We start from the raw sequence: 20,055 nt of genomic DNA on the forward strand, positions 1-20,055 counted from the left end.
CTGATGTGATAAGCAAAAATCTTCCATTCTCGTTATACTTAATAAGTTAAACCAGAGCTAAGTTGTTTGATCAGGGTTCTGTGTCCTGTTGTGCACCAGGTATCATACGACTAAATCTTCAATGCAACCCTGAGCAGATACATTACTATCCTTTCTGAAGCATGAGGAAACAACACTCTTCACAGTGGGGTGTTTGGTCCAAAGTCATGCATGCAGGTCAGAGTGGGGTGCTCTGTTCAAAATCACCCAGATGAAAAATGCACAGCTAGGAAGAGAGTGGATCTACCACAGCCCATGCTCTTGATCCAAGCAAAAAGTTCTGGAGCAAACCTCAGTCTCCTCTTAAGAAGGAACCTATGGGTCAGTCAGTGAAGGGCTTGCCTCATAAGCCTAAGGGCCTGCACTGAATCCCCAGACCCATGTAAAATTGCAGGCGTAGTGGTGCACACCTGTAGCTCTGGTGCTGGACAGATGGAGATAAGAGAATCCCTAGGGCCTGATGACCAGCCAGTCTAACCTCACGGGCGAGCTCCAGGCTGTCTGGAAAACATGCTTGAAGAATGACACGAGGGATTCTTCCGTACTTTCATGTGTACATGGATGCGTGTGTGCGTGCACACAGAATCTGGCCCCATGCTCCTGGCTCTCGCAATTGTTCATGTTCCCAGGGATGGATGAGGAGGTCATCAGTATTTTACGTGCTAAGGAGGAGGATGAGAGTGAGAGTGGAAAAGCCAGGCATACTTTTGCAGTGACTTGGTGTTACTGGAGATAGCAGGTGAAGAACACTGCTTTTAGAGCCCTGGGCTCCACGGAAGCTGAAGAGCAGAACGACATGGGCCGCCTCTGGAACGCCCCCAGCTGTGCATCGCAAGGACAGGAGAGAAAGGATGCCCCACTTGGGTGAAAACTTGCCAGGTATGGAGGACCATGAATCTCAAGTCATGAGGGAAACAAAAATTGCTGCTTAAACGGGATGGATTTAAAGAAGTAGGAGTAAGCTGCTTTTGAAGATCAGGTAACGACCAGATGTGGTGGTTAATATTGACCGGACCAGACCTGTAATCAACATGATTGGATCTGTAATCAACTGGGACACAAGCTTTAGGGCATTTCTCTGAGGGAGTTTCTGGATTGAGCTGACTGAGAAGACCTCCCCAAATGTGGGTGGCATGATCTCACAGGCTGGGGTCTGAGGCTGAATAAAATGGAGAAAGTGAGCATTCATCTACCTCTGTGTATTCATTATGGGTACAATGTGACCAGCCAGCTCTCTTGCCATGCCTTCTCTCCCAGGAACTGAACTGTATTCCTTTGTACTGTAAGGCAACCAAACCCTTCAAGTTGCTTACTGTCAAGTATTTTGTTACAGCAACAAGAAAAATGATATACCAGGTGTAATGGTGCACACCTTTAATCCTAGCCATTGGAGGTTGATGGAGGGTCATGAGTTCAAGACTAACCTGGGACTCATATCAAGACCTTGTCTAAAAGCAAACAATGAAATTCCCATAAAACTACATAAATCTGAGCACTTGAACACTACACACATGGCCCTCACCTAACTCCACTCCACACTGACTTTCTCAGAGGCCCTCATACTCAGAATCTTTCCTCACATGTAGCCCATGGCTTTGAGCATGCTGTTCCCTCACCTGAGAATGCTATTCCTTCTCTTTGTCCAAGTAATGCCCAGCCACACCTTAGACTTCAAAGCAAGAAGACTTCCTTGACTTCTCAGACTATTTCAAAACCCTGCTAAGTTTTCCTGAGACCAAGCATGTCTCCTCACTGCTAATCAAGCTTACAAATTTACATTTTTTCTGTGTCTATTTAACACACATTAATGTTACCCTTTATAAATGTAAAAATATCCATGTACTTTGTTCTTCACCATTCTTTTCTCAGTCCCTGGCAAAGGACTGGAAATGTAGTAAGAACTCAGCACATCTTAGTTCAAATTAGAAGATGATGAATAGATTTAGAACAAAATCTGGGCTGGACAAATGGCTTAGTGGTTAAAGGTACCTGCTTGTGATGCCTAATGACCTAGAATTGATTCTCCAGTCCCAGGTGAAGAAGCCAGGTGCACAAACCGGCTCATGTGTCTGGAGTCCGTCTGCAGTGGCAGGAGGCTCTGGGGTGCCCATACTCTCGCTGTCTGCCTCTTTCTATTTCTCTCATAAAAATAAATAAAAAATATTTTAAAAGAATGTTGTTTTCCTTAAAAAAGAAAAAATACAAAGAGGACTCTAATAGTCAATTCTTGAGAAGTTGGAATGAGAAACTTTAACTAACTCCCAGCTAATTCTCCTGGGGCTGCTAGGATCTAGTTACTCTCTGCAATTAGTATCCAAGCATTTCTACAGTGCACAACTTAATCAATACCTATGCAGGCTTTGCTGTGGCTTAAGGCTCATGTATGAGGTATCAAATCTATGAGTCATGGGTAAAATGGGCAAATGTCATTGTTAGTTATTCCTTTAAAGAATTCTCCTCCAACTTCTATAATGGTAACTGTAAAACTCCCAACACTAAGAGCTCAGGGTACCTGGCAGCCTTTATACTGATCACTCCACCTCAGAGACGATGCTCTGCTGACAGACATTCTGCTGTATGGCTTACTTCTGGAAGCAGCTTCCTCTTATTGCAAAGGAAAAGCCAATTTGCTCTTCCCTTAGGAAATTCACATTCCTGAAGAGGGTGATAAGTATCTGCAGGTGGCCCATCTTAGGGTAGATCTTGATCTCAAGTCCCAGGTCATGTCCTGCCCATTTTAGGAGGGGACCTGAATTTCATGGTCCCATGTCCTGCTGACCTTGGAAGGTATCTGGATCTCACGGTCTCATGTCGTGTCCTGCTGACCTTGGAAGGGATCTGGATTTCATGGTCTCAGGTCATGTCCTGCCGACCTTGGAGGGGATCTGGATCCCATGGTCTCAGGTTGTGTCCTTCAGACATTGGAGGGGGATCTAGGTCTTTTCAAGAACCTTTACAAGGCATGGGCACATGGCTCAATGAAGAAGGTACTTACTTCACATGTATGAAGACCTATGTTCAAATACCCAGCATCCACATATAAACCCAGGCAGGGTCATATGGACTTATAATCCTGATGTTCAACAGATGGAGGAGATATGTGGACCCAGGACTTTCTGGCTGGCTAGTACAGCCAAATCAGTAATCTCTAGGTTCAATGAGATTATAGGAATATGCTGCAATGCCTGGAATTTTACTTGGCTCTGGGTCTCTGAATTTAGGTCCTCATGCTTGCGTCATAAGCATGCGACTCACTGAGCCATCTCCTCGGCTCCCTGGAGCTCATTTTCTAAGGATGAAGAAAATATTCCTATCAGTAAGCATCATTCTGTGTTCTCACTGCAAAGCAGTGTGGGTCAAAGAACTAAAGCTCTCTCCAAACATCCAGCCACTCCCACAGCCCTCTGCAAAGACCTTCCTGTCAACAAAAGGCCAACTTCCCATCACAAACTTTCAAATAGTGACATCTTTGGAGGAGAGCTAAGATATGCATGAATTGTTAATCAAGTTCTTACTCATTGATTTTTTATGGAAATAAGATACACCTTGTACTTTTCTTAGTAACTGAAATCTGCTTTGTGTCCCTGAGTGTTTGAATAAATAATTCCACCCCAAGAGACTCTCCCATGCACCCTACTTCTGCCTCAGTGTGTGTGTGCGTGTGTGTGAGAGAGAGAGAGAGAGGGAGTGTGTGTGTATGCATGTGTGTGTGTGTGTGTGTGTGTGTGTGTGGTGTGTGTGTGTGTGTGTGTGTGTGTGTGGCCAGGATTTGTCTGTCTCTGCTCTTGTGAAAGATCTGCTGGAAGTCTTCCTCACCAGTATCTTCCAGTGCTGACCTCCAGACACTGACTAAAGTAAACGAGGAGGGATTTCAAAAGAAGCTTGGTGTCCAAAAGCTGGGTTGGAATCTGACTTTGTTGCTTATCTGTTTTTGGTATTGGGCAATTTATCTGAGCTCTCTGGAACACAGCACCCACAAATGACCCCCTTGAACATCAAAACTTACTTCAAGACAATTTTGTAAGTTAAAAAGTATTGGAAAAGCATTTATATAATGCTACTACCTCCCCCCTCCATTAAGAAAGCAGAGTTCAGTCATGGTGCAGCGGGGCATGGTTGTAATCCCAGCACCTGGGAGGTTGAGGTAGGAGGATCACTGACAACTCAAAGTAAGCTTGGACTTCTTGAGACCCTGCCTCAAAACAACAAGAAACAACACTCATTATTTTTATCTAAATGTAGAAGAGTCAAGATTCATTTTTGGCTTACTGGTTAAAGCACTTGCATGCAAAGCCTAAGGACCAAGGCTTAACTACTCAGTACCCACATAAGCCACATGCACAAGGGGCACAAGCTACTGGAGTTCCTTTGCAGTGGTTGGAGGCTCTGGTTCATCCACCCTCTCAATCAGACTCTCTAATAAATAAATAAAATATTAAAAATTCATTTTCATGGAAAAGAACCCTGTGTTTGGAGTCCACTAGTGTCAAGTTTAAGACTTTTCTGTACCACTGAAGCTGTCTCACTTTTGGATAACTCCATGTTGAGTCTCCATTGTCTCATCTGTAAAATGGAAAACAAAAAGTAATTCCTGTCATTATTAGATGAGATCAGGCACATTCCGGGTGGTATGGGTGTATACAATCTGCTGTATTTAGTTGATCATTCATTGAAGAAATATACATGCAGGCTAGCTATGTGATAGGTATCAGATATTCAAATCTTAATAACATGTAGTTCCTTCCTTTAAATATTTGAATTCCAGAAGATGAGTGCCCAGGGCAACTACAAATGTTTCAATTTACTGGACATCTTTCAGGTGCCCGATATGTGTCTACACTCTGCTCATCACACCATACTTGAGTCTTCCCAATTCCCCTAAACACATATAAAATGTCATCCCCATTTGGCAATTGAATCTAGAGAAATAAAAGGAAAAAAAAAATCACACGAAATAGTGGCTCAGGATTTGCACTCATGTTAGTGGGGCTGCAGAGCCCATGATGCACTGCCTGGATGCTGGTAGGACTGAATCGCTGGGTGTGATCCAAACACAGGACAAAGAAGATCCAGTTAAAGGTGTTCCAGGGAGCCATTGCTGTGCATCACAGATTCCTCTGAACTACATCAGTCAGAGATTCAAACAGCATTTTGCAGGGGCAGAGGCTCATGGAGACCCACCTCTATTGCCCCTGCAGGGGGCTGCAACAGAGGCAAGCATGACAGGACAACGGAGCAAATGCAAATAGCCCCTGAGAGACCCAGCAGCCCACTATAAATTACCAGGCGCCTTTGAGAGATGCAGCTATCGTTAATGCATGTGATTACACAGATACCCAGAGACCATGTATTGAGAATGCAGACATCTGTCCTGAAAGTCCACTAAAAACATGCACGAAACTGTCATAATTCAACTCATTACACTACACAAATATATTATTAATTTTTTAGAAAGAATTACACATGGTAAAGAGCTGGGAAGAAAGCTTAGTCAGCAAAGCATTTGCCTTGTAGGTGAGCACCTAAATTCTATGCCTAGAACCCACATTAAAAGGTGGCAACATGTGTTTGTAAGAGCAGAACAGGAGAGGTAGAGACAGGAGGACCTCTGGAACTCAGAGGCCACTGAGAGACCTTGACACTAGAAAGGTTGACAGCGTTCCTGAAGATGGCACATAAGGTTATCCTCTGAACCTATGCACCCACATATACACTGTCACCCCCACACACAAACATACAAAGGCATTAAAAATAGGGGCTAGGGCTGGAGAGATGGCTAAGCGGTTAAGCGCTTGCCTGTGAAGCCTAAGGACCCCGGTTCGAGGCTCAGTTCCCCAGGTCCCACGTTAGCCAGATGCACAAGGGGGCGCACGCGTCTGGAGTTCGTTTGCAGAGGCTGGAAGCCCTGGCGCGCCCATTCTCTCTCTCTCCCTCTATCTGTCTTTCTCTCTGTGTCTACCGCTCTCAAATAAATAAATAAAAAATTTTAAAAAATTTAAAAAAAAATAGGGGCTAGAGAAATGGCTTAGTGGTTAAGCACTTGCCTGTGAAGCCTAAGGACCCTGGTTTGAGACTTGATTCCCCAGGACCCATGTAAGCCAGCTGCACAAGGTGGCACATGAATCTGGAGTTCATTTGCAGTGGCTGGAGGCCCTGGCATGCCCATTCTCTATCTATCTGCCTCTTTCTCTCTGTGTGTGTCACTCTCAAATAAATAAACAAAAATTTTTAAAGGCATTAAAAATAATAAAATTTAGGGCTGGAAATATGGATCAGCAGTGTAGGTACTTTTCTGCAATGCCTAATGACCCAGGCTCAATTTCCCAGAACCCACATAAAGCAATATTCACAAAGTGGTACATGCATCTGGAATTCAGCTGCAGTGGCTAGAGGCCTTGGCACACCAATTTTATCCCTCCTCCCCTCCCTCCCCTTCTCTCTCTCGCCTTACAAATAAATAATAATTATATAAAAATAATAAAAGAATTAAAAGGTGGTCCTAATAAAACTGATCACGTTGGCCTACATCTGTAATTCAAGCACTTGGGAGATGAAGGCAGAAGGATCAGGAATTTGAGGTAAGCCTTGGCTACACAGTAAGTTTGAAGCCAGACTGGTCAACATGAGACTGTCTCAAGAAAATAAAATATTAATAAAAGATATATCTTCACCTACCAAGAAAATTTAAAACTGTAATGCTAACAATTACATTTGTTGAGTAATTAACACATCAAACACACTGCTTGGCAATTCATGTGCACTGACTCATAACAACTGTCCTTGGAGCTGGATACTCTGTTAGTTTTATATCTGAGGAAACTGAGGCTCAGAGAGGTGCACTCACTTGCCTAAGTTACAGACTTCTTAACAGACAAAACCAAGGTCAAAATAAGGTCTGTCTGTGCTGCTACTCTTAATGCCTCATTACTAGCTTGACAATGTGCCTTTATATATGAAACACACATGACTACTGCTCCTCACAAAGCTTCCCACCCATACCCTGCCCCAATGCTGTCTCTTGATCCTTGTCTTCAATGGTCACATCCTGAAACAGAGTGAGTTTCCTGCATCATGACCCTTGCTCATGCACTCTTGGAGCATGGTCAGAGTGTGCCAGGAGCTCTCATCTCTTTGCCTTTACAAGTCTTCCCTCCAGAGGAATCACAAGACATCAGAGCCTAGGAATTAAAAAGTGTGATTCTAGGGCTGGAGAGATGGCTTAGTAGTTAAGCGCTTGCCTGTGAAGGCTAAGGACCCCGGTTCGAGGCTCAACTCCCCAGGACCCACATCAGCCAGATGCACAAGGTGTGGCGCACACATCTGGAGTTCATTTGCAGTGGCTGGAAGCCCTGGCGCACCCATTCTCTCTCTCTCTCTCTCTCTCTCTCTCTCTCTCTCTCTCTCTCTCTCTCTGCCTCTTTCTCTCTCTGTCTGTTGCTCTCAAATAAATAAATAAACAAAAAAAATTAATTCTTTTGTTATTTTTATTTATTTATTTGAGAGCGACAGTGCAAGAGGCAGACAGAGAGAGAGAGAGAGAATGGGCACGCCAGGGCCTCCAGCCACTGCAGACAAACTCCAGACGCGTGTGCCCCCTTGTGCATCTGGCTAACATGGGTCCTGGGGAATTGAGCCTCAAACCGCAGTCCTTAGGCTTCACAGGCAAGCACTTAACCGCTAAGCCATCTCTCCAGCCCAACAAAAAAAAAATTTTTAAGTGTGATTCTAATCTAAGCTTCACTCCTCCTTGCTCTGTACACTTGGACAAGTCATTAGCCTCTCTGTGCCTTACAACCTTTGTGTATAGACAAAGTTGGGACATTAGTATCTATTCCCTATTACTTTCATTAGGATTACATGGGACTAAAATGTCAAGCATGAAAATTTAAAAGGTATGCAAAAACCTATCACACAAAAGGCAGAAAGTTATTTCCTTCTCTTAACTTGTATGGAGAATGGCTATTCATTCTTGAAAATCCAGATCAAAGTCTTCTCCTTTTATCCCAGCATGGTTTGGTCACTTCAGTCTCTTTGCTCTGGGAGGTCGGTATTTTTTTCTAGAATCTGTTTAGCAGATGACCTTTAATACTACAAAGTAAATTTCCCCAAAGCAAAGGAGCTGCCCAATATTTCCTGGAGAGAAATATAAAGAGCTGTCTAGTTGTCCTAGAAAGAGAGGGGACACCTATACCCAAGAAAGGATCACACCCAAGTGCAGTGTGGTGCACCAGTGAGTTTACTGGGGTTGCCTACAGAAGCGTGGGTGGCTCAAAGGCAGCTGCACCCCTAGGAAATCTCCTGGGCAGCTTATAGGAAGCCTCACGCAAAAAATAGTAACTACATTTATTGAGCAAGTAATATTTACATAGTAATTGATACATATCAAATGATTATAGCCAGCCCTTGTCAATCTTCTACCTTGTGTATAACATCAGGGAGGGGTCCTCATGAGGACCTCCGAAAGACTTTTGAACCTAATAGGACTCATGAGCCTCCTGATCCCTCCACCAGGGATTATCCATGCCTGATCTCATGGGGGCCTAACATTACTGTATTTATCCATAGAGTCAATCTGGGTCCCACCATAGTTGGGATGAAGTGGGATGAACCATTTTTTGTCAACTAACTGCATGAAGCTCACTTCTACTGCCTTGGTTTTGCATACTGCCCTACACCTAGCCTAAAAGAATCTCTACAATCAATGTTGATAAGCCCAGAATGACTGAGCTATCCAATGTCCTCCTTTTGCACTAGATACATTGCATATGGCACCTCTTGTTTTCCCGTGACCTTGCAGAGGCATTACAACTGGAATGAGAGCAACAGATACAAACCTGTGTTTGTTGTCTGCCTCCTCCTACTAAGGGGAAAGATTTTATTCCCATTGTTTAAAAAAATATTTTTTTATTTATTTTCGAGAGAGAGAGATGCCAGGGCCACCAGCCACTTCAAATGAACTCCAGATGCACAGGCCATTCTATGAACCTGGCTTTAGGTGGGTACTGGGGAATCAAACTCTGGTCATTAGGCTTTGCAGACAAGTGCCTTTTAACCACGAAGCCATCTCTCCAGGCCCTAGTCCCACTCTTCAGATCCTTTTAACCAGACAGGGTTATAGTTAGCTATATTTGCCATCTTGACTGGGCCACAGAATGCCCAGATATTCCGTCTAATATCATGACATGGCAGTCCCCAGACAATCAGTGCTGGAAGGCGCTACATGAGCTACCAGGGAAAAGTGGCCAACATCTGTCCAAGCAATTCAAAATCTAAGTGACTCAGAAGCAAACAACCTGATGTGATGCTCACACAAGTGCAACAGTTGCACACGGCCATGGTGGGTAACCAACTGCTCTTGGATTTGTGAACTGATCTGCTCAGTGGAAAGGAAATCATATCTGGAACTGGGAAACAAGTCAGAATCATGTCAAGATAACAATTTTGTTTTCCAATGTCATGCTCCCACTAATCTTGGCATATAAGAGGGTCTACAATCTTTAAATCCTAGGTTAAAAATGGTTATCCCATTTAACCAATGCTGACTTGACTCTCCGTTGGAAATTACGCTTCTCTTTTTGAGACAGCAGTGAGATCTGAGGAGACAAACAACCCGGCACACTTCATCCTGACCCCAGCTGAAACCACAGAGGATCTGGGGAAATAAGCAAGAGTGCTGTTTTCTCAGTGAACCTGATATCTGCACAAGGGTAAAGGAGAGAGACACTGAGGACACTCAACACCTACCATCGTAGAGACCCAGAGGCTCCTAACAAGAAATAGACTTAAGAAACACCCCTACATGTCTCAGGAAATTTTGCAGAAAAGGGAGTGGGAAGATTGTTACCACAAGTTGGGACATTTTTCACAGAGAAATTACCTCTCCCCCATAAGTGACTGTTGCCCCCATAAAGCATGATCCACAATCCCCATGGGTTGACCTGCATTCCTAACAAGGAAGGCCTCCTCAGAAAAGGGTGAGGTCGGAGTGAAAGGATGGTACCAACATATGTTGTTTACATACTAAATATATCTGTATCTAATAAAAATACCATGGCATGGGTGTTTCTGTGGGCTCAGTGAGGCCCACAGAATCTGAATGCTTGTACAATCCACTATATCCCCATATGACCTTTTCTTATATAATGTCTCATTTATCTGAAAATGAAACTGAAATTAAATCAAAACTTTATTCAAACTCTTGAGAAAATGAAGTGAATGAATCCCAATTGAATCTATCCAAAGGCCTAACATCATCCTCTCCAATGTGAGCAAATACAATTGAGAAGACTGACTTCTCAGGAGCTCGAGGAGATTTCTTGTCACTCCATTCTGGAGCAGCGTTTTATTCTAGTCCTTGGACTTAAACTGCAACAACAGCAAGTAAGACCCAAGCTGCCCACTTTCAAGTTGGAGTACACCCAGTGGGCTCTTTGAGGTTTCCCTTGCTCACTGTGTATCTTGGGAATCTGGACTTAAACCGCAACAACAGCACGTGAGACCCAAGCTGCCCACTTTCAAGTTGGAGTACACCCAGTGGGCTCTTTGAGGTTTCCCTTGCTCACTCTATATCTTGGGAATCTATACCTGTGTTAGGCAGCTTTCAGCTTTCTATCACCATAAAAATTCCTGAGATAATGAATTCATGAAGAGAAAGACTGTATTTTGACTTACATGTTTAAATGTTCTAATTTGTGATCTTTTGGCCCACATCTTCTGGAGGTACATCTAGTGGGGACATGTAATGGAGCAAAACAGTTCGCCTCATGGTCTGGAAATGCAAACAGAAAGAAGAAACCAACATTGCACAGTTCTCTTTCAGGGCACACTTCTGATGACCTAAAGACCTCCACTAAGTCCCACCTCCTAAAAGCTCTATCTCTTCCAATACCACCACCATGGCACCAATCCTTCAACATGTGAGCCTTGGAGAAATACAAAATACAAGCCATAGCACTGGGGCCCATAATTCCATGGGCCAATTTTGACAACACTGAATGAATAAATAAATCACTGCCATCATCACCCATACATACATATATACCAGGTGTCCCTGTTTTTCTGGAGAAGCCTAATATGGGCAGGATTCAACTAACACTCAACAGAGAACATTATAAAAGAGGAGCTTATTTGATGTACATGTGAGAATTTATAAAACCCTAAGTCACAAAGAAAAATGGGAAAAGAGCTTCCCAGGTTATATAAAAATCAGCATGTGTGGTTAGTAGATGGGAATAAGAGAGTTCACAAGAACTCATTCCCAAGGAATCAGGAAGGGAAGGGCCAGAAACACACAGATTCTTAAGAGCATTGCAGGATGTTGGGATTTTTTTTTAATCAAAGTGCTGTTTTCTCAAGAATTTGAGAAAAGCTTTGGTTTGTTTTCAATTTTATGTTGTAAAGGAAATAAGACATATAATGAGATGGCTACATGTGGATCTAATGGTGTGTGAGCTTCAGTGTGTTTGTAGATTCTCATGAATAAGGGTAATGTGTGGATGTTTGGTCATGAATAAGCTGAGTGTGTCTGCCTGCCTGTCTCTCTTCATTCCCTCCCTCCCTCCATCCCTAATGACCAGAAGGCATGGCTTGGCATGAACTGCTGACATCTATTATAGAGAGAAGGATCAAGTAATTTAGTTTCCTCCAGGGTATTGGGTCAGAAGTGTTTTAATCTCAATTTTACTTTATTTTGCTCCTAACAGAAACAGGCAATTAAAGATGCCCAGTGAAATTTGCTTTCCAGGTTAAAAAAAAAAAAAAAGTGCTAAGATTGCATGGGGATGTTTTAAAGTACTCTAAATGTCAAATGATATTGGCCATAAAGAGGAAAGTTATTCTTAGAAGTTAATATTAAAGACAAATTGGCATAAATACCCTAAGTATTATAGGTCCTTCTGGGCTCTTCACCCACAAATATTAGAACTGCGCAGAGACTCTGAAATTTCATTCAGCATCCTGATCTCCAAATTGGTGAAACTGAGTCACCACCCAGAACTTGAGATCAAATTTCTCAACTTTCAGGCCAAAGAACTCAACCATTCAATTGGTAAGAACTAAAAACTGGTGATAGATGACTTAGTTCCTACTATTAAATCAAAGTGCACTGACACGATTAAACTTTTCAGAGCACCTGCTCATCAGAAAACCTTCCAGCACCTTCCACAGGGGGAATCATGTAAGAAGGGTCACAGCTTCTATCTATATAGACTGTGTTTCTCCCAGGTAGAAGTTACCCGAGCAGCAGTTCGCTCACATCTTATATTACTCTCAATTTTCTCTGGCTTACTGGTGGTTCTAAAAAGTTCAATTGTAGAGAACATAGCATTTGCTCAATTGTTTAACCTTGTCACCTTGTAGGAGTACATTGTACCTTTTACCACAGGGGACACGTTTCAAGACCTGCAAGTAAATATCTGAGACCACTGGTAATAGGGAATGAATATTTTTGTCTACTATGCACTCCTGAAGTACTTATTTCCCTCACTACTGTGACAGAATACCCCAGTGAAACCACTGCAGGGAAGAATGATTGGCTGACTGGTTTTGGCTCGCAGTTGGAGGAGCACAGTGCGTCGTGGTGGGAAGGCGTGGACGCGCTCAGTCAGTGCGAGTGCGCAGCAAGGACTCCTCATGTTTCCAGTCCAGGAAGCTTGTGACTCCGCCCCAGACTTTTCCTAGACCCCAGTTTTCCTCAAAGAAACATAATTTGGGCTGGAGAGATGGCTTAGCGGTTAAGCGCTTGCCTATGAAGCCTAAGGACCCCAGTTCGAGGCTCGGTTCCCCAGGTCCCACGTTAGCCAGATGCACAAGGGGGCGCACGCGTCTGGAGTTCGTTTGCAGAGGCTGGAAGCCCTGGCGCGCCTATTCTCTATCTGTGTCTCTCTCTCCTTCACTCTCAAATAAATAAATAAAGATGAACAAAAAATGTTTAAAAATAAAGAAACATAATTTATGATTTCTCCCTCAAACTAAATACTTTATAACCTACCTTTCTGGGGTCCATCTTTATCAATTCTTTGTTGAAAATAGGACAAAAACTCAATATTGGGCTCAAGGGAGACCCCTTCTTAACCCCAAAACCCTGTATCAGTAACATCTGAAAGCCTTAGACTTTCTGAGCCTATGTCTAACTTCTCCTCTCTTAGAAAGGTAAAATTATTCAGAACACAGAAAATGATAGTGTTGCCTCCATCCTAGATGATAGAACATTCTGGACACAAAAGGGTAAGTTGGCATAGAAGTGATGTCATAGTGGATCTGAGGTTGTAGGTTGTTGCCTAGTCTTTTCTGTGGGTGATAACATGCAACTGAAGTTTACTGTCATCCTAGGACATACATAACAAAGATTACAATTGGAAAGGGACATCCAGATGCTATCCTACCCAGTACCTCTTGTGATGGGAAAGAGACATACACATGTCATCATTCAAGCTACCATTTACAATATCAAAGAGACATGCAGGTCTTATCCCTCACACTACCTCTTATTTGGTAGGAAAAGTGGGAAAAAATAGAAGATGAAATAGATGTTGACACTTCCAGCAGCTGGCAGGATACAAGAGAAAAGATACAGATTAAGTCTGTACTAAAGAGTCCTTCTTGAGTCACAAACTTAGGACCCATGAGGATAATCAGACAGTTGAGGTGAGGGAGAAAGATAGAAATAACAGAAGATACCTCCCTGGTCATGTCTCAGTATACACATGAGAACTCAGTAATAGCCCAGTATGCTAAACTATGATGACGAAGGAATATTCTGTGTCTGAACTGCTTGAATTAGGGAGGGATTTTAAATAAGGAATGAAATAGCCTCTCACAGCCTGGCTCACAAGACTATGGGGCATGGGGATAGGTGGGGTCAGTTTGAGTGCTGTGCAAACAGAGGAACTGGTGAGTAGTTACATTGCTTTGTCCTTTAAGAGAAAAGTTGCATAACCTGTGAATTAAGAGGAGAATCAGTCCTTAATGAACTGGTCCATGTAATCATTAGGGATGCACAGCTATCTCCGGATGAGGTCTCAAAGCAAGAACTAGAAGACAATAGAGGAAAGACAGGCATGGCTGGGGGAACTGGACATGGGAGAGGTGGCGTTTGATACCCAGTTCACTGTGCCTGATAGGACTGTTACAGGAGAGCTCAGAAGCAAGTTGAGCGCTATAGAAAGAAATCACTGGCCTATCATGTACAAAGCCCAGGTTTACAGTCCTGCCAAAAAAAAATATAGAGGAACCCAAATACTGTGCTTGTGAGTTTCTGGAAGCCTTTAAAAGCTGAACAACAGTACATGAGCCCTAAGTCATGAAATGGTAGAGGTGAAAGAGACCAAGCTTGTCCTAGGAGTGAGGTCACTCCTCACGAGCACGCGAGCACATTTCTACTCTTCAGGAATGTATGCTGCACGTGGAGATGGTTCACCCAGCCTAGGGACCGTTTTTCAGAAGGCAGATGTGCCCCAGCCAGCGAGGAGTTGAACAAGGACCCAAGGGGAAGTTAACCTGAGTGGGAGAAGGCAAACAGACACAAGAAGGAGACCATGCTAGGTGTTTGTCAAGGCCTCGAGAGTTTATTCTTACATGTAGGTTTATATAAGGTTGCAGGAGGAAGGGGACGTAATCAGGCCAAAGATCACAGAGTTACTGGTTAAGCCGCAATGCCTTTGTTTCTTCATCAGCTACCGGCAGCATGGGGGACTAATCAGCCAAGCGTAGATCCCTTTGTTTCTGGTAGTTGAATATTAGGTGAGGAAGTAGAAACTTAACTTGCTACATGGCAGTCTTTGTTTTTGGTAGTTGAATATTAGGTGAGGAAGTAGAAACTTAACTTGCTATATGGCAGTTTATGTTAACATGGCCGAGGTTTGGTTCATAGCTCCCAACACAGATGTGGCCAATAGAAAGGCAAGGGCAGGGGTGTTGTCTTAGAGCCTGTCAGAATGGGAAAGCCAGCTCAAGCAACACTTGGGGCTACAGCACAGCCCTCTTTCCTCTAGGCTCGAGTTAGCCAAGCAGTAAAAGAGAGCCTGCCAAGACCACTGGTGTCAGGGAGATGTACAGAAATACCACCTCAAGATGAGGCTGGATGGCTCATGGAAATGACCATGGGCTCTGGAAGGCTAGGTGCTGGGGCTATGCTGCTGTACCCAACATTGCTCTTTAGACAAAACAGTTGATAGAAGTGATAAGATCTTGTCATGAACTTTTGGACCTTGTTTGTGTTTCTTTTTACTGTCACCTTGGTTCACTCTCAGACTTCTGGCTTGAGAAAGCAGAGTTGGAGTAGGCAGACTAGAAGGAAACCACCTCAGGGGACAGTCTGGTGCTTGTTAGGTTGTACTTCCTGAGCTAGTGGGGACGCCCACATGGGGGTATGCAATACAAAGATGGTACATTCGGGAGACAGGTTTTCTCATACGCTGAAAATCATCAGAAATCCCAACCATCTCTCAACTGAAGCCACTCTTCTTCTCATAGCCACTCCTTTTTTGGGGAGCACTCTACTATTCTGAATCCTCCAGGCACCCAAACACTTCCATAGGTCTTGGGCAGTCCCTGCACCCCCCCCCCCCCGTCTCTCTCTCTCTCTCTTCCCCTCTCTCCCCTCCACATAAATCAGTAGAAGAACCCTGCTAAGTCCAAGATGATAAATGAAGCCCTTCCCCAAAGAGTTTGGCCCAAGCCCAAAGCAGCAGCTTGCCTGTCGATTTATTGTCTGTGTAAATCTTTCTTGCCTTTCATGACAAAATGTTAATGACAAAATATAGGTGATTTTCCAACAGAGGAAAAAGTGCCATATTTTCACAACTGAAAAGCAGAAATGCATTATTAACAGTGGGCATTAATTATACATTACATGGTCACATGGGAGAGGTGAGGGACATAATTTGTAGAGGGGCAGGGTGTGTGGGACCCAGACCAAGCATGATCATTTCATTAAGCACAGATCCCATTTCTACTGCTATGAATATTTCATTTAAAATATTTGTTCTTTCTGATTATTCAGTCATTGCTCCTTAGCTAATTTCTGGTTTTAAACATGTCTTCTGACTTCTCTTGACTTCTTCTTGAGACAGTGATCCAGAAAGAGTATCTTAATATCGAGTCAGAAGTTAATCTGTCCTCAGGAAGATCTGTGCCACAACAATGGTTCCATGCTCTCTCAAGGAGGTGGCAACCTCAGCATTGGCACCACTCGCTCCACAAAGTCTTCCTAATCCTACGAAAAGTCTCTTTGGTCCAAGTCCAGAGCCACAGTGCTCTGTCCTTCTCTATCAGGGTCCCCAGTAGGATGTCCTGATCAAGCATGAATCACACATGAGCCCTCTGCATGTGCCCATGCTGGATGATCCAAACGCAGATTGAAGGAACTGCACAACCCATTGCATCTGAGTGTTCTGATGTGTAAATTCACGTGGCGCTTAATATGCAGACATGCAAACATGTGATTCATAGTATGAATATATGCAAACGCACATGAGTCAATAAGCAGGTAGAAAACGCATGTAATTCATAATATGCAGGCTTGCAAATACACGTTGGTTTCCAATAAGCAGGTATGTGTTTCTCCATTACACCTCCAAGGCTCAGGGACCATTGCAGAAGAGCTGGTTGAAAAGAGAAAGAGCGGGCTGGAGAGATGGCTTAGCGGTTAAGTGCTTGCCTGTGAAGCCTAAGGACCCCGGTTCGAGGCTCGGTTCCCCAGGTCCCACGTTAGCCAGATGCACAAGGGGGCGCACGCGTCTGGAGTTTGTTTGCAGTGGCTGGAGGCCCTGGCGTGCCCATTCTCTCTCCCTCTCCCTATCTGCCTCTTTCTGTCCTTCTCTGTCTCTCTCAAATAAATAAACAAAAATTACAAAAAAAAAAAAAGAAAAGAGAAAGAGCTAGAGGATGTGGAGGAGTGCTTACAATGCTGTCATACAGACACAAAGAACAGGTGACATTTATGATCTCACAGTGGCTGCTGCTACCTTCACAAGACCTACATAATAGGAGGGCAGAGAGAGGGAGAAATAAATGACATCAAAATAGAGGGGGACTAGAGAAATGGCTTAGCTGTGAAAGCACCTGCCTGCAAAGCCGAATGACAGGACCCAGGTTAGATTCCCCAGGACCCACATAAACCAGATGCACAAAGTGGCGCACTATTGTGGAGTTCATTTGCAGTGGCTGGAGGCCCTGGCACACCCATATTCATATTCTCTCTCTCTCTCTCTCTCCCTTTCCCTCTCTCTCAAATAAAAAATAAACTACTTTAAAAAAATTTTAGAAAAACAGAAGAGGAACTAACTGGAAAGAAGTGGTTCAGTGGCGTGAGGATGGAGAGAAGCAACCAAAGAGGATGGAGGGACGGGATTATGATCGGGGTGCATTGTGTGTATGTGTGGAGGCTGTCAACAGAAAGTTTAACATATGCAGATACATAATTACGGGAGACTCATACATGAACACATGCAAGTATGTATGAATCACAATATGCTGGCATGCAAACACGTTCATAATCCTGTGATCAACTTCCTGAGGACCAGCGTGATAGCAATGGTTGCATTTCTGCTCTTTGACCTCACGTTACTCTCTCCCCGAGGCTTCTGTGTGGTGAGAAGGGATGCTGTTCTTATACCTATTTTCAGACTACACTGCTCCATCTTCACAAACCCACAGCAAGGTAGCTTTTACTATATGCGTTGTTGATACAAGTAAACTGAACTCCAGAGATGTAGACACAAGCCCTCCACGGGGTGAGCTTGAGTGGTAGAGCCGGAATCCTAAGTCACCAGCACCACTGCCTGGTGAGCGCTGAGTGCACTGACTCGTTGAGGAGCAAAAGGAAGAGATACAACTTTTGGTACCACTGAAGAGCTCTGATTTCCTTCCCAGGAGCCCGTTCCACCCAACCCCAGCCTCCTTCCCATCTACCATTCCAGCCTCCTTCCCATCTCCCATTAAGACAAGCTGGCATGAGAAACGCTGTGTGAACGTAAAACATCCCAAGTTTCTATGGGAAAGAGGCCCCTCCACAGGTATCCACTCAGAGCTCTAAAAACCATAATGTCAACAAAGAATAAACAGGTCTGGTGAGTGCTCCAAGACCCATCCAATTTACCACTGACATGTTTTTTTCTGGGGAATAGCAATGAGAACAGCATAATTACTTCTTTCAAACATGGGGTGAACTTTAGACTCATTTGCTGAGCAACTCAGTTTTACAGTCGCTCTTAATTCGATACCCATGAAAACTTGATGAAAAATTTCAGCACGGTATGAGGGCTGTCAGTCCATTTTCAAATGATCCCGATTCCCTCCTCCTTCAAGGCCAATGTCGTGACTTTAATATTAATATGTATGTCTGCAGTGGTCCTTACCAGTGCTGATTAAGCCAGGGATGAGAAAGAAAGCAGCAAAGATCGACAGCATATTTTCATTCAATCTCCCTTAAAATAATGAAGCATGCAACTTCATTCCATTACTTTTTAATGATCTTAGCCTAGTTAATAGCACAGTAATATTCCGAAAAAGAGGGGAGAATTATTTCCACATTCAATTTTCATTGCACGAATGAAAGGAGCTCTCTCTATTTTTTTTCTCCCAGCCGGAGGAGCAGCCTGCTGCCCATGGCTGCATTAGCTCTGCTACATTACAGCTGGGCTAATGGATCGAAACCCAGTGATTAGTTTCCTGCTCTTGAGCATTTCCAAGTACCGAATGAGTGGCTCCCAGAGTCGTGGCCTTTTCAACGTCTATATAAAGTCTGCTTGAGTTCCCGTCAAGTTTGGGGCCTTTTCACTATCCTACCAACTTGACTTGGGGTCCATATGGGTTCCTTTAGACATCGCAATATACAGACTAACTAGGAAAAGGGGGCAGAGGAAGCATACTAGAGAACAAAACATATGCCCAGCTCAAGAATTTTCCAGTATTAGTCAGAAGCCTGAATAGGCTTATGTATCCTCAAGAAAGGACCTCTTGTCCATCCATGTTTTTCCTCTTCCATCTGTTCACTACTTGGTATGCACTGTTCTATACCCTTGCATACCACAGAGGAGGTCCCCATGAACAGCTCATAGTAGCAACATCCGGGGCATGCTAGCTCTTCAATTCAAAGGTGCTTAACAGGATCTTTCTTTGCAGGGCAAGGAAGAATTAAAGGTAATAAAATGACTAAGGGACACAAATTATAAGTAGCATCCCAAATAATATGTGTGAAAAATACAAGTTGATATTTGAGGTACAATGATAAGTAATCATGCACTCAATAGAATAGCTAAAGTTTTAAAAATGACCCTTCGATCACTGATCATTTGCAAAAATGTAGAGCCAACACAAATCATATATATTGTGGTATAAAGGTAAAATGAGCAGAGGTGTCCTGACAATTTCTTGTGAAACAAAACCACAACTATGTTCTGAGCCAAGTGTTACACTCACAGGTAGCTACCCAAGAAAAAGCAAATCCTATTTCCACATAAGACCTATTTATATTCTCTTGCCAGCAGTGATTGTTTTCATAACAGCCCACATTGTCATGAGTATCCAAAACCAGAAGAATCGATGAACAACCTGAAGTGTCTACACTCAGGGGAATATTGCTCAGTAGGCAAAAGTGACGAAGTGCTGATCCACGCATCAAAAGAGATAAGCGCAATTCACCATACTAAATGACAGAAGCGGCGACATGAGAATGAGCATCGAATAGTACAGGCAGAACTTACTTGTGGCACCAAGAGTGAAAATACCTGTGGCGTCAGGAGGGCAAGAGATCAGGATGGAGGCCAGGGTGCAGGGGAACACTTATGAGGTGACAGTCATATTCTGGAACTCAACAAGTTAAGTTGTTAACAAGTTCCAGATGTCTTTGTTGATATTCATTCAGTGTCACAAGACTTGTCCATTTCATTGTATGTGAAATTTGAAAACAAATGCTGACAGGTAGACCATGTCTGCAACTTATTCTGAAATGCATCAGAAAGTATAATCCAGATAGATGGGTGGATAGGTAGGCGGGTAGGTGGGTGGGTGGGTGAG

The sequence above is a fragment of the Jaculus jaculus genome, chromosome 11 (genome assembly GCF_020740685.1).
Source record: "Jaculus jaculus isolate mJacJac1 chromosome 11, mJacJac1.mat.Y.cur, whole genome shotgun sequence".
Taxonomy (NCBI): Eukaryota; Metazoa; Chordata; class Mammalia; order Rodentia; family Dipodidae; genus Jaculus; species Jaculus jaculus.